The sequence below is a fragment of the Dendrobates tinctorius genome, unplaced genomic scaffold (genome assembly GCF_039654945.1).
Source record: "Dendrobates tinctorius isolate UK_male_01 unplaced genomic scaffold, ASM3965494v1 ptg000063l, whole genome shotgun sequence".
In the NCBI taxonomy this organism is placed as follows: Eukaryota; Metazoa; Chordata; class Amphibia; order Anura; family Dendrobatidae; genus Dendrobates; species Dendrobates tinctorius.
In genome coordinates this window covers 33,220,183-33,234,948 of record NW_027361731.1, presented here as the reverse complement: position 1 = coordinate 33,234,948, position 14,766 = coordinate 33,220,183, and positions in this window count along the sequence as shown.

The following is a 14,766-nucleotide window of genomic DNA, read 5'->3' as shown; positions in this document are numbered from 1 at the left end:
GGAGTACAGTGTGCACTATATGGAGGTATATTCTGTACTGCTCCCTGGTGGAGTACAGTGTGCACTATATGGAGGTATATTCTGTACTGCTCCCTGGTGAAGTACAGTGTGCACTATATGGATGTGTATTCTGTGCTCCTCCCTGGTGGAGTACAGTGTGCACTATATGGAGGTATATTCTGTGCTGCTCCCTGGTGGAGTACAGTGTGCACTATATGGAGGTATATTCTGTAATGCCCCCTGGTGGAGTACAGTGTGCACTATATGGAGGTATATTCTGTACTGCTCCTTGGTGGAGTACAGTTTGCACTATATGGAGGTATATTCTGTACTGCTTCCTGGTGGAGTACCCTGTGCACTATATGGAGGTATATTCTGTGCTCCTCTCTGGTGGAGTACAGTGTGTACTATATGGAGGTATATTCTGTGCTGCTCCCTGGTGGAGTACAGTGTGCACTATATGGAGGTATATTCTGTGCTGCTCCCTGGTGGAGTACAGTGTGCACTATATGGAGGTATATTCTGTGCTCCTCTCTGGTGGAGTACAGTGTGCACTATATGGAGGTATATTCTGTGCTCCTCTCTGGTGGAGTACAGTGTGCACTATATGGAGGTATATTCTGTACTGCTCCCTAGTGGAGTACAGTGTGCACTATATGGAGGTATATTCTGTACTGCTCCCTGGTGGAGTACAGTGTGCACTATATGGAGGTATATTCTGTGCTGCTCCCTGGTGGAGTACAGTTTGCACTATATGGAGGTATATTCTGTGCTGCTCCCTGGTGGAGTACAGTGTGCACTATATGGAGGTATATTCTGTGCTGCTCCCTGGTGGAGTACAATGTGCACTATATGGAGGTATATTCTGTGCTGCTCCCTGGTGGAGTACAGTGTGCACTATATGGAGGTATATTCTGTGCTCCTCTCTGGTGGAGTACAGTGTGCACTATATGGAGGTATATTCTGTGCTCCTCTCTGGTGGAGTACAGTGTGCACTATATGGAGGTATATTCTGTACTGCTCCCTAGTGGAGTACAGTGTGCACTATATGGAGGTATATTCTGTACTGCTCCCTGGTGGAGTACAGTGTGCACTATATGGAGGTATATTCTGTGCTGCTCCCTGGTGGAGTACAGTGTGCAATATATGGAGGTATATTCTGTACTGCTCCCTGGTGGAGTACAGTGTGCACTATATGGAGGTATATTCTGTGCTGCCCCCTGGTGGAGTACAGTGTGCACTATATGGAGGTATATTCTGTACTGCTCCTGGTGGAGTACAGTGTGCACTATATGAAGGTATATTCTGTACTGCTCCCTGGTGGAGTACAGTGTGCACTATATGGAGGTATATTCTGTGCTGCCCCCTGGTGGAGTACAGTGTGCACTATATGGAGGTGTATTCTGTACTGCTCCCTGGTGGAGTACAGTGTGCACTATATGAAGGTATATTCTGTACTGCTCCCTGGTGGAGTACAGTGTGCACTATATGAAGGTATATTCTGTACTGCTCCCTGGTGGAGTACAGTGTGCACTATATGGAGGTATATTCTGTACTGCTCCCTGGTGGAGTACAGTGTGCACTATATGGAGGTATATTCTGTGCTGCTCCCTGGTGGAGTACAGTTTGCACTATATGGAGGTATATTCTGTACTGCTCCCTGGTGGAGTACAGTGTGCACTATATGTAGGTATATTCTGTACTGCTCCCTGGTGGAGTACAGTTTGCACTATATGTAGGTATAGTCTGTACTGCTTCCTGGTGGAGTACAGTGTGCACTATATGGAGGTATATTCTGTACTGCTCCCTGGTGGAGTACAGTGTGCACTATATGGAGGTATAGTCTGTACTGCTCCCTGGTGGAGTACAGTGTGCACTATATGGAGGTATATTCTGTACTGCTCCCTGGTGGAGTACAGTTTGCACTATATGGAGGTATATTCTGTACTGCTCCTGGTGGAGTACAGTGTGCACTATATGGAGGTATATTCTGTACTGCTCCTGGTGGAGTACAGTGTGCACTATATGGAGGTATATTCTTTACTGCTCCTGGTGGAGTACAGTGTGCACTATATGGAGGTATATTCTGTGCTGCTCCCTGGTGGAGCACAGTGTGCACTATATGGAGGTATATTCAGTACTGCTCCCTGGTGGAGTACAGTTTGCACTATATGGAGGTATATTCTGTACTGCTCCCTGGTGGAATACAGTTTGCACTATATGGAGGTATATTCTGTACTGCTCCCTGGTGGAGTACAGTGTGCACTATATATGGAGGTATATTCTGTACTGCTCCCTGGTGGAGTACAGTGTGCACTATATGGAGGTATATTCTGTGCTGCTCCCTGGTGGAGTACAGTGTGCACTATATGGAGGTATAGTCTGTGCTGCTCCCTGGTGGAGTACAGTGTGCACTATATGGAGGTATAGTCTGTACTGCTCCCTGGTGGAGTACAGTGTGCACTATATGGAGGTATATTCTGTACTGCTCCTGGTGGAGTACAGTGTGCACTATATGGAGGTATATTCTGTGCTGCTCCCTGGTGGAGTACAGTGTGCACTATATGGAGGTATATTCTGTACTGCTCCCTGGTGGAGTACAGTGTGCACTATATGGAGATATATTCTGTGCTGCTCCCTGGTGGAGTACAGTGTGCACTATATGGAGGTATATTCTGTACTGCTCCCTGGTGGAGTACAGTGTGCACTATATGGAGGTATATTCTGTGCTGCTCCATGGTGGAGTATAGTGTGCACTCTATGGAGGTATATTCTGTGCTGCTCCCTGGTGGAGTACAGTGTGCACTATATGGAGGTATATTCTGTACTGCTCCCTGGTGGAGTACAGTGTGCACTATATGGAGGTATATTCTGTGCTGCTCCCTGGTGGAGTACAGTGTGCACTATATGGAGGAATATTCTGTCCTGCTCCCTGGTGGAGTACAGTTTGCACTATATGGAGGTATATTCTGTGCTGCTCCCTGGTGGAGTACAGTGTGCACTATATGGAGGTATAGTCTGTACTGCTCCCTGGTGGAGTACAGTTTGCACTATATGGAGGTATATTCTGTGCTGCTCCCTGGTGGAGTACAGTGTGCACTATATGGAGGAATATTCTGTACTGCTCCCTGGTGGAGTACAGTGTGCACTATATGGAGGTATATTCTGTACTGCTCCCTGGTGGAGTACAGTTTGCACTATATGGAGGTATATTCTGTGCTGCTCCCTGGAGCAGTACAGTGTGCACTATATGGAGGTATATTCTGTGCTGCTCCCTGGTGGAGTACAGTGTGCACTATATGGAGGTATAGTCTGTACTGCTCCCTGGTGGAGTACAGTTTGCACTATATGGAGGTATATTCTGTGCTGCTCCCTGGTGGAGTACAGTGTGCACTATATGGAGGAATATTCTGTACTGCTCCCTGGTGGAGTACAGTGTGCACTATATGGAGGTATATTCTGTACTGCTCCCTGGTGGAGTACAGTGTGCACTATATGGAGGTATATTCTGTACTGCTCCCTGGAGCAGTACAGTGTGCACTATATGGAGGTATAGTCTGTACTGCTCCCTGGTGGAGTACAGTGTGCACTATATGGAGGTATATTCTGTGCTGCTCCCTGGTGGAGTACAGTGTGCACTATATGGAGGTATAGTCTGTACTGCTCCCTGGTGGAGTACAGTTTGCACTATATGGAGGTATATTCTGTGCTGCTCCCTGGTGGAGTACTGTGTGCACTATATGGAGGTATATTCTGTACTGCTCCCTGGTGGAGTACAGTTTGCACTATATGGAGGTATATTCTGTACTGCTCCTGGTGGAGTACAGTGTGCACTATATGGAGGTATATTCTGTACTGCTCCTGGTGGAGTACAGTGTGCACTATATGGAGGTATATTCTGTACTGCTCCTGGTGGAGTACAGTGTGCACTATATGGAGGTATATTCTGTGCTGCTCCCTGGTGGAGTACAGTTTGCACTATATGGAGGTATATTCTGTACTGCTCCTGGTGGAGTACAGTGTGCACTATATGGAGGTATATTCTGTACTGCTCCTGGTGGAGTACAGTGTGCACTATATGGAGGTATATTCTGTACTGCTCCTGGTGGAGCACAGTGTGCACTATATGGAGGTATATTCAGTACTGCTCCCTGGTGGAGTACAGTTTGCACTATATGGAGGTATATTCTGTACTGCTCCCTGGTGGAGTACAGTTTGCACTATATGGAGGTATATTCTGTACTGCTCCTGGTGGAGTACAGTGTGCACTATATGGAGGTATATTCTGTACTGCTCCTGGTGGAGTACAGTGTGCACTATATGGAGGTATATTCTGTACTGCTCCTGGTGGAGCACAGTGTGCACTATATGGAGGTATATTCAGTACTGCTCCCTGGTGGAGTACAGTTTGCACTATATGGAGGTATATTCTGTACTGCTCCCTGGTGGAATACAGTTTGCACTATATGGAGGTATATTCAGTACTGCTCCCTGGTGGAGTACAGTTTGCACTATATGGAGGTATATTCTGTACTGCTCCCTGGTGGAGTACAGTGTGCACTATATATGGAGGTATATTCTGTACTGCTCCCTGGTGGAGTACAGTGTGCACTATATGGAGGTATAGTCTGTGCTGCTCCCTGGTGGAGTACAGTGTGCACTATATGGAGGTATAGTCTGTACTGCTCCCTGGTGGAGTACAGTGTGCACTATATGGAGGTATATTCTGTACTGCTCCTGGTGGAGTACAGTGTGCACTATATGGAGGTATATTCTGTGCTGCTCCCTGGTGGAGTACAGTGTGCACTATATGGAGGTATATTCTGTACTGCTCCCTGGTGGAGTACAGTGTGCACTATATGGAGATATATTCTGTGCTGCTCCCTGGTGGAGTACAGTGTGCACTATATGGAGGTATATTCTGTACTGCTCCCTGGTGGAGTACAGTGTGCACTATATGGAGGTATATTCTGTGCTGCTCCATGGTGGAGTATAGTGTGCACTCTATGGAGGTATATTCTGTGCTGCTCCCTGGTGGAGTACAGTGTGCACTATATGGAGGTATATTCTGTACTGCTCCCTGGTGGAGTACAGTGTGCACTATATGGAAGTATATTCTGTACTGCTCCCTGGTGGAGTACAGTTTGCACTATATGGAGGTATATTCTGTGCTGCTCCCTGGTGGAGTACAGTGTGCACTATATGGAGGAATATTCTGTACTGCTCCCTGGTGGAGTACAGTGTGCACTATATGGAGGTATATTCTGTACTGCTCCCTGGTGGAGTACAGTGTGCACTATATGGAGGTATATTCTGTACTGCTCCCTGGAGCAGTACAGTGTGCACTATATGGAGGTATAGTCTGTACTGCTCCCTGGTGGAGTACAGTGTGCACTATATGGAGGTATATTCTGTGCTGCTCCCTGGTGGAGTACAGTGTGCACTATATGGAGGTATAGTCTGTACTGCTCCCTGGTGGAGTACAGTTTGCACTATATGGAGGTATATTCTGTGCTGCTCCCTGGTGGAGTACTGTGTGCACTATATGGAGGTATATTCTGTACTGCTCCCTGGTGGAGTACAGTTTGAACTATATGGAGGTATATTCTGTGCTGCTCCCTGGTGGAGTACAGTGTGCACTATATGGAGGTATATTCTGTGCTCCTCTCTGGTGGAGTACAGTATGCACTATATGGAGGTATCTTCTGTGCTGCTCCCTGGTGGAGTACAGTGTGCACTATATGGAGGTATATTCTGTACTGCTCCCTAGTGGAGTACAGTGTGCACTATATGGAGGTATATTCTGTACTTCTCCCTGGTGGAGTACAGTTTGCACTATATGGAGGTATATTCTGTGCTGCTCCCTGGTGGAGTACAGTGTGCACTATATGGAGGTATATTCTGTGCTCCTCTCTGGTGGAGTACAGTGTGCACTATATGGAGGTATATTCTGTGCTGCTCCCTGGTGGAGTACAGTGTGCACTATATGGGGGTATAGTCTACTGCTCCCTGGTGGAGTACAGTGTGCACTATATGGAGGTATATTCTGTGCTGCTCCCTGGTGGAGTACAGTGTGCACTATATGGAGGTATATTCTGTGCTCCTCTCTGGTGGAGTACAGTGTGCACTATATGGAGGTATATTCTGTGCTGCTCCCTGGTGGAGTACAGTGTGCACTATATGGGGGTATAGTCTACTGCTCCCTGGTGGAGTACAGTGTGCACTATATGGAGGTATATTCTGTACTGCTCCCTGGTGGAGTACAGTGTGCCCTGTATGGAGGTATATTCTGTACTGCTCCCTGGTGGAGTACAGTGTGCACTATATGGAGGTATATTCTGTGCTGCTCCCTGGTGGAGTACAGTGTGCACTATATGGGGGTATAGTCTACTGCTCCCTGGTGGAGTACAGTGTGCATTATTTGGAGGTATAGTCTGTGCTGCTCCCTGGTGGAGTACAGTGTGCCCTGTATGGAGGTATATTCTGTACTGCTCCCTGGTGGAGTACAGTGTGCACTATATGGAGGTATATTCTGTACTGCTCCCTGGTGGAGTACAGTTTGCACTATATGGAGGTATATTCTGTGCTGCTCCCTGGTGGAGTACAGTGTGCACTATATGGAAGTATATTCTGTGCTCCTCTCTGGTGGAGTACAGTGTGCACTATATGGAGGTATATTCTGTGCTGCTCCCTGGTGGAGTACAGTGTGCACTATATGGGGGTATAGTCTACTGCTCTCTGGTGGAGTACAGTGTGCACTATATGGAGGTATATTCTGTGCTGCTCCCTGGTGGAGTACAGTGTGCACTATATGGAGGTATATTCTGTACTGCTCCCTGGTGGAGTACAGTGTGCACTATATGGAGGTATATTCTGTGCTGCTCCATGGTGGAGTACAGTGTGCACTATATGGAGGTATATTCTGTGCTGCTCCCTGGTGGAGTACAGTGTGCACTATATGGAGGTATATTCTGTACTGCTCCCTGGTGGAGTACAGTGTGCACTATATGGAAGTATATTCTGTACTGCTCCCTGGTGGAGTACAGTTTGCACTATATGGAGGTATATTCTGTGCTGCTCCCTGTTGGAGTACAGTGTGCACTATATGGAGGTATATTCTGTACTGCTCCCTGGTGGAGTACAGTGTGCACTATATGGAGGTATATTCTGTACTGCTCCCTGGTGGAGTACAGTGTGCACTATATGGAGGTATATTCTGTGCTGCTCCCTGGTGGAGTACAGTGTGCACTATATGAAGGTATATTCTGTACTGCTCCCTGGTGGAGTACAGTGTGCACTATATGGAGGTATATTCTGTACTGCTCCCTGGAGGAGTACAGTGTGCACTATATGGAGGTATATTCTGTACTGCTCCCTGGTGGAGTACAGTTTGCACTATATGGAGGTATATTCTGTGCTGCTCCCTGGTGGAGTACAGTGTGCACTATATGGAGGTATATTCTGTGCTCCTCTCTGGTGGAGTACAGTGTGCACTATATGGAGGTATATTCTGTACTGCTCCCTGGTGGAGTACAGTGTGCACTATATGGAGGTATAGTCTGTGCTGCTCCCTGGTGGAGTACAGTGTGCACTATATGGAGGTATAGTCTGTACTGCTCCCTGGTGGAGTACAGTGTGCACTATATGGAGGTATATTCTGTACTGCTTCCTGGTTGAGTACAGTCTGCACTATATGGAGGTATAGTCTGTACTGCCCCCTGGTGGAGTACAGTGTGCACTATATGGAGGTATACTCTGTGCTGCTCCCTGGTGGAGTACAGTGTGCACTATATGGAGGTATATTCTGTACTGCTCCCTGGTGGAGTACAGTGTGCACTATATGGAGGTATATTCTGTGCTGCTCCATGGTGGAGTACAGTGTGCACTATATGGAGGTATATTCTGTGCTGCTCCCTGGTGGAGTACAGTGTGCACTATATGGAGGTATATTCTGTACTGCTCCCTGGTGGAGTACAGTGTGCACTATATGGAAGTATATTCTGTACTGCTCCCTGGTGGAGTACAGTTTGCACTATATGGAGGTATATTCTGTGCTGCTCCCTGGTGGAGTACAGTGTGCACTATATGGAGGTATATTCTGTACTGCTCCCTGGTGGAGTACAGTGTGCACTATATGGAGGTATATTCTGTGCTGCTCCCTGGTGGAGTACAGTGTGCACTATATGGAGGTATATTCTGTACTGCTCCCTGGTGGAGTACAGTGTGCACTATATGGAGGTATATTCTGTACTGCTCCCTGGTGGAGTACAGTGTGCACTATATGGAGGTATATTCTGTACTGCTCCCTGGTGGAGTACAGTGTGCGCTATATGGAGGTATATTCTGTGCTGCCCCCTGGTGGAGTACAGTGTGCACTATATGGAGGTATATTCTGTACTGCTCCCTGGTGGAGTACAGTTTGCACTATATGGAGGTATATTCTGTACTGCTCCCTGGTGAAGTACAGTGTGCACTATATGGAGGTATATTCTGTGCTGCTCCCTGGTGGAGTACAGTTTGCACTATATGGAGGTATATTCTGTACTGCTCCCTGGTGGAGTACAGTGTGCACTATATGGAGGTATATTCTGTACTGCTCCCTGGTGGAGTACAGTTTGCACTATATGGAGGTATATTCTGTGCTGCCCCCTGGTGGAGTACAGTGTGCACTATATGGAGGTATATTCTGTACTGCCCCTGGTGGAGTACAGTGTGCACTATATGTAGGTATATTCTGTACTGCTCCCTGGAGGAGTACAGTGTGCACTATATGGAGGTATATTCTGTACTGCTCCCTGGTGGAGTACAGTGTGCACTATATGGAGGTATATTCTGTGCTGCCCCCTGGTGGAGTACAGTGTGCACTATATGGAGGTATATTCTGTACTGCCCCTGGTGGAGTACAGTGTGCACTATATGGAGGTATATTCTGTGCTGCTCCCTGGTGGAGTACAGTTTGCACTATATGGAGGTATATTCTGTGCTGCTCCCTGGTGGAGTACAGTGTGCACTATATGGAGGTATATTCTGTGCTCCTCTCTGGTGGAGTACAGTGTGCACTATATGGAGGTATATTCTGTACTGCTCCCTGGTGGAGTACAGTGTGCCCTATATGGAGGTATATTCTGTACTGCTCCCTGGTGGAGTACAGTGTGCACTGTATGGAGGTATAGTCTGTACTGCTCCCTGGTGGAGTACAGTGTGCACTATATGGAGGTATACTCTGTGCTGCTCCCTGGTGGAGTACAGTGTGCACTATATGGAGGTATATTCTGTGCTGCTCCATGGTGGAGTACAGTGTGCACTATATGGAGGTATATTCTGTGCTGCTCCCTGGTGGAGTACAGTGTGCACTATATGGAGGTATATTCTGTACTGCTCCCTGGTGGAGTACAGTGTGCACTATATGGAGGTATATTCTGTGCTGCTCCCTGGTGGAGTACAGTGTGCACTATATGGAGGTATATTCTGTACTGCTCCCTGGTGGAGTACAGTGTGCACTATATGGAGGTATATTCTGTGCTGCTCTCTGGTGGAGTACAGTGTGCACTATATGGAGGTGTATTCTGTGCTCCTCCCTGGTGGAGTACAGTGTGCACTATATGGAGGTATATTCTGTACTGCTCCCTGGTGGAGTACAGTGTGCACTATATGGAAGTATATTCTGTACTGCTCCCTGGTGGAGTACAGTTTGCACTATATGGAGGTATATTCTGTACTGCTCCCTGGTGGAGTACAGTGTGCACTATATGGAGGTATATTCTGTACTGCTCCCTGGTGGAGTACAGTGTGCACTATATGGAGGTATAGTCTGTGCTGCTCCCTGGTGGAGTACAGTGTGCACTATATGGAGGTATAGTCTGTACTGCTCCCTGGTGGAGTACAGTGTGCACTATATGGAGGTATATTCTGTACTGCTCCTGGTGGAGTACAGTGTGCACTATATGGAGGTATATTCTGTGCTGCTCCCTGGTAGAGTACAGTGTGCACTATATGGAGGTATATTCTGTGCTGCTCCCTGGTGGAGTACAGTGTGCACTATATGGAGGTACTGTATATTCTGTGCTGCTCCATGGTGGAGTACAGTGTGCACTATATGGAGGTATTTTCTGTGCTGCTCCCTGGTGGAGTACAGTGTGCACTATATGGAGGTATATTCTGTACTGCTCCCTGGAGGAGTACAGTGTGCACTATATGGAGGTATAGTCAGTACTGCTCCCTGGTGGAGTACAGTGTGCACTATATGGAGGTATATTCTGTGCTGCTCCCTGGTGGAGTACAGTGTGCACTATATGGAGGTATAGTCTGTACTGCTCCCTGGTGGAGTACAGTGTGCAATATATGGAGGTATATTCTGTACTGCTCCCTGGTGGAGTACAGTTTGCACTATATGGAGGTATATTCTGTACTGCTCCTGGTGGAGTACAGTGTGCACTATATGGAGGTATATTCTTTACTGCTCCCTGGTGGAATACAGTGTGCACTATATGGAGGTATATTCTGTGCTGCTCCCTGGTGGAGTACAGTGTGCACTATATGGAGGTATAGTCTGTGCTGCTCCCTGGTGGAGTACAGTGTGCACTATATGGAGGTATAGTCTGTGCTGCTCCCTGGTGGAGTACAGTGTGCACTATATGGAGGTATATTCTGTACTGCTCCCTGGTGGAGTGCAGTTTGCACTATATGGAGGTGTATTCTGTGCTCCTCCCTGGTGGAGTACAGTGTGCACTATATGGAGGTATATTCTGTACTGCTCCCTGGTGAAGTACAGTGTGCACTATATGGAGGTATATTCTGTACTGCTCCCTGGTGGAGTACAGTGTGCACTATATGGAGGTTTAGTCTGTGCTGCTCCCTGGTGGAGTACAGTGTGCACTATATGTAGCTATATTCTGTACTGCTCCCTGGTGAAGTACAGTGTGCACTATATGGAGGTATATTCTGTACTGCTCCCTGGTGGAGTACAGTGTGCACTGTATGGAGGTATATTCTGTACTGCTCCCTGGTGGAGTACAGTGTGCACTATATGGAGGTATATTCTGTGCTGCTCCCTGGTGGAGTACAGTGTGCACTATATGGAGGTATATTCTGTACTGCCCCCTGGTGGAGTACAGTGTGCACTATATGTAGGTATATTCTGTACTGCTCCCTGGTGGAGTACAGTGTGCACTATATGGAGGTATATTCTGTGCTGCTCCCTGGTGGAGTACAGTGTGCACTATATGGAGGTGTATTCTGTTCTCCTCCCTGGTGGAGTACAGTGTGCACTATATGGAGGTATATTTTGTGCTGCTCCCTGGTGGAGTACAGTGTGCACTATATGGAGGTATATTCTGTACTGCCCCCTGGTGGAGTACAGTCTGCACTATATGGAGGTATATTCTGTACTGCTCCCTGGTGGAGTACAGTGTGCACTATATGTAGGTATATTCTGTTCTGCTGCCTGGTGGAGTACAGTGTGCACTATATGGAGGTATAGTCTGTACTGCTCCCTGATGGAGTACAGTGTGCACTATATGCAGGTATATTCTGTACTGCTCCCTGGTGGAGTACAGTGTGCACTATATGGAGGTATATTCTGTGCTACCCCTGGTGTAGTACAGTGTGCACTACATGGAGGTATATTCTGTGCTGCTCCCTGGTGGAGTACAGTTTGCACTATATGTAGGTATAGTCTGTACTGCTCCCTGATGGAGTACAGTGTGCACTATATGCAGGTATATTCTGTACTGCTCCCTGGTGGAGTACAGTGTGCACTATATGGAGGTATATTCTGTGCTACCCCTGGTGTAGTACAGTGTGCACTACATGGAGGTATATTCTGTGCTGCTCCCTGGTGGAGTACAGTGTGCACTATATGGAGGTGTATTCTGTTCTCCTCCCTGGTGGAGTACAGTGTGCACTATATGGAGGTATATTTTGTGCTGCTCCCTGGTGGAGTACAGTGTGCACTATATGGAGGTATATTCTGTACTGCCCCCTGGTGGAGTACAGTGTGCACTATATGGAGGTATATTCTGTACTGCTCCCTGGTGGAGTACAGTGAGCACTATATGAAGGTATATTCTGTGCTGCTCCCTGGTGGAGTACAGTTTGCACTATATGTAGGTATAGTCTGTAATGCTCCCTGGTGGAGTACAGTGTGCACTATATGGAGGTATATTCTGTACTGCTCACTGGTGGAGTACAGTGAGCACTATATGAAGGTATATTCTGTACTGCTCCCTGGTGGAGTACAGTGTGCACTATATGAAGGTATATTCTGTACTGCTCCCTGGTGGAGTACAGTGTGCACTATATGGAGGTATATTCTGTACTGCTCCCTGGTGGAGTACAGTGTGCACTATATGGAGGTGTATTCTGTACTGCTCCCTGGTGGAGTACAGTGTGCACTATATGGAGGTATATTCTGTACTGCTCCCTGGTGGAGTACAGTTTGCACTATATGGAGGTATATTCTGTACTGCTCCCTGGTGAAGTACAGTGTGCACTATATGGAGGTATATTCTGTGCTGCTCCCTGGTGGAGTACAGTTTGCACTATATGGAGGTGTATTCTGTACTGCTCCCTGGTGGAGTACAGTGTGCACTATATGGAGGTATATTCTGTGCTCTTCTCTGGTGGAGTATAGTGTGCACTATATGGAGGTATATTCTGTACTGCTCCCTGGTGGAGTACAGTCTGCACTATATGGAGGAATATTCTGTGCTGCTCCCTGGTGGAGTACAGTGTGCACTATATGGAGGTATATTCTGTACTGCTCCCTAGTGGAGTACAGTGTGCACTATATGGAGGTATATTCTGTACTGCTCCCTGGTGGAGTACAGTGTGCACTATATGGAGGTATATTCTGTACTGCTCCCTGGTGGAGTACAGTCTGCACTATATGGAGGTATATTCTGTGCTGCTCCCTGGTGGAGTACAGTGTGCACTATATGGAGGTATATTCTGTGCTGCTCCCTGATGGAGTGCAGTGTGCACTATATGGAGGTATATTCTGTGCTGCTCCCTGGTGGAGTACAGTGTGCACTATATGGAGGTATATTCTGTGCTGCTCCCTGGTGGAGTACAGTATGCACTATATGTAGGTATATTCTGTACTGCTCCCTGGTGGAGTACAGTGTGCACTATATGAAGGTATATTCTGTACTGCTCCCTGGTGGAGTACAGTGTGCACTATATGGAGGTATAGTCTGTACTGCTCCCTGGTGGAGTACAGTGTGCACTATATGGAGGTATATTCTGTACTGCTCCCTGGTGGAGTACAGTGTGCACTATATGAAGGTATATTCTGTACTGCTCCCTGGTGGAGTACAGTGTGCACTATATGGAGGTATAGTCTGTACTGCTCCCTGGTGGAGTACAGTGTGCACTATATGGAGGTATATTCTGTACTGCTCCCTGGTGGAGTACAGTGTGCACTATATGGAGGTATATTCTGTACTGCTCCCTGGTGGAGTACAGTCTGCACTATATGGAGGTATATTCTGTGCTGCTCCCTGGTGGAGTACAGTGTGCACTATATGGAGGTATATTCTGTACTGCTCCCTAGTGGAGTACAGTGTGCACTATATGGAGGTATATTCTGTACTGCTCCCTGGTGGAGTACAGTGTGCACTATATGGAGGTATATTCTGTGCTGCTCCCTGGTGGAGTACAGTGTGCACTATATGGAGGTATATTCTGTACTGCTCCCTGGTGGAGTACAGTGTGCACTATATGGAGGTATATTCTGTGCTGCCCCCTGGTGGAGTACAGTGTGCACTATATGGAGGTATATTCTGTGCTGCTCCCTGGTGGAGTACAGTGTGCACTATATGGAGGTATATTCTGTACTGCTCCTGGTGGAGTACAGTGTGCACTATATGGAGGTATATTCTGTACTGCTCCCTGGTGGAGTACAGTTTGCACTATATGAAGGTGTATTCTGTGCTCCTCCCTGGTGGAGTACAGTGTGCACTATATGGAGGTATATTCTGTACTGCTCTCTGGTGAAGTACAGTGTGCACTATATGGAGGTATATTCTGTACTGCTCCCTGGTGGAGTACAGTGTGCACTATATGGAGGTATAGTCTGTGCTGCTCCCTGGTGTAGTACAGTGTGCACTATATGTAGGTATATTCTGTACTGCTCCCTGGTGAAGTACAGTGTGCACTATATGGCGGTATATTCTGTACTGCTCCCTGTTGGAGTACAGTGTGCACTATATGGAGGTATATTCTGTACTGCTCTCTGGTGAAGTACAGTGTGCACTATATGGAGGTATATTCTGTACTGCTCCCTGGTGGAGTACAGTGTGCACTATATGGAGGTATATTCTGTACTGCTCTCTGGTGAAGTACAGTGTGCACTATATGGAGGTATATTCTGTACTGCTCCCTGGTGGAGTACAGTGTGCACTATATTGAGGTATATTCTGTACTGCTCCCTAGTGGAGTACAGTGTGCACTATATGGAGGTATATTCTGTACTGCTCCCTGGTGGAGTACAGTGTGCACTATATGGAGGTATATTCTGTACTGCTCCCTGGTGGAGTACAGTCTGCACTATATGGAGGTATATTCTGTGCTGCTCCCTGGTGGAGTACAGTGTGCACTATATGGAGGTATATTCTGTGCTCCTCTCTGGTGGAGTATAGTGTGCACTATATGGAGGTATATTCTGTACTGCTCCCTGGTGGAGTACAGTCTGCACTATATGGAGGTATATTCTGTGCTGCTCCCTGGTGGAGTACAGTGTGCACTATATGGAGGTATATTCTGTAC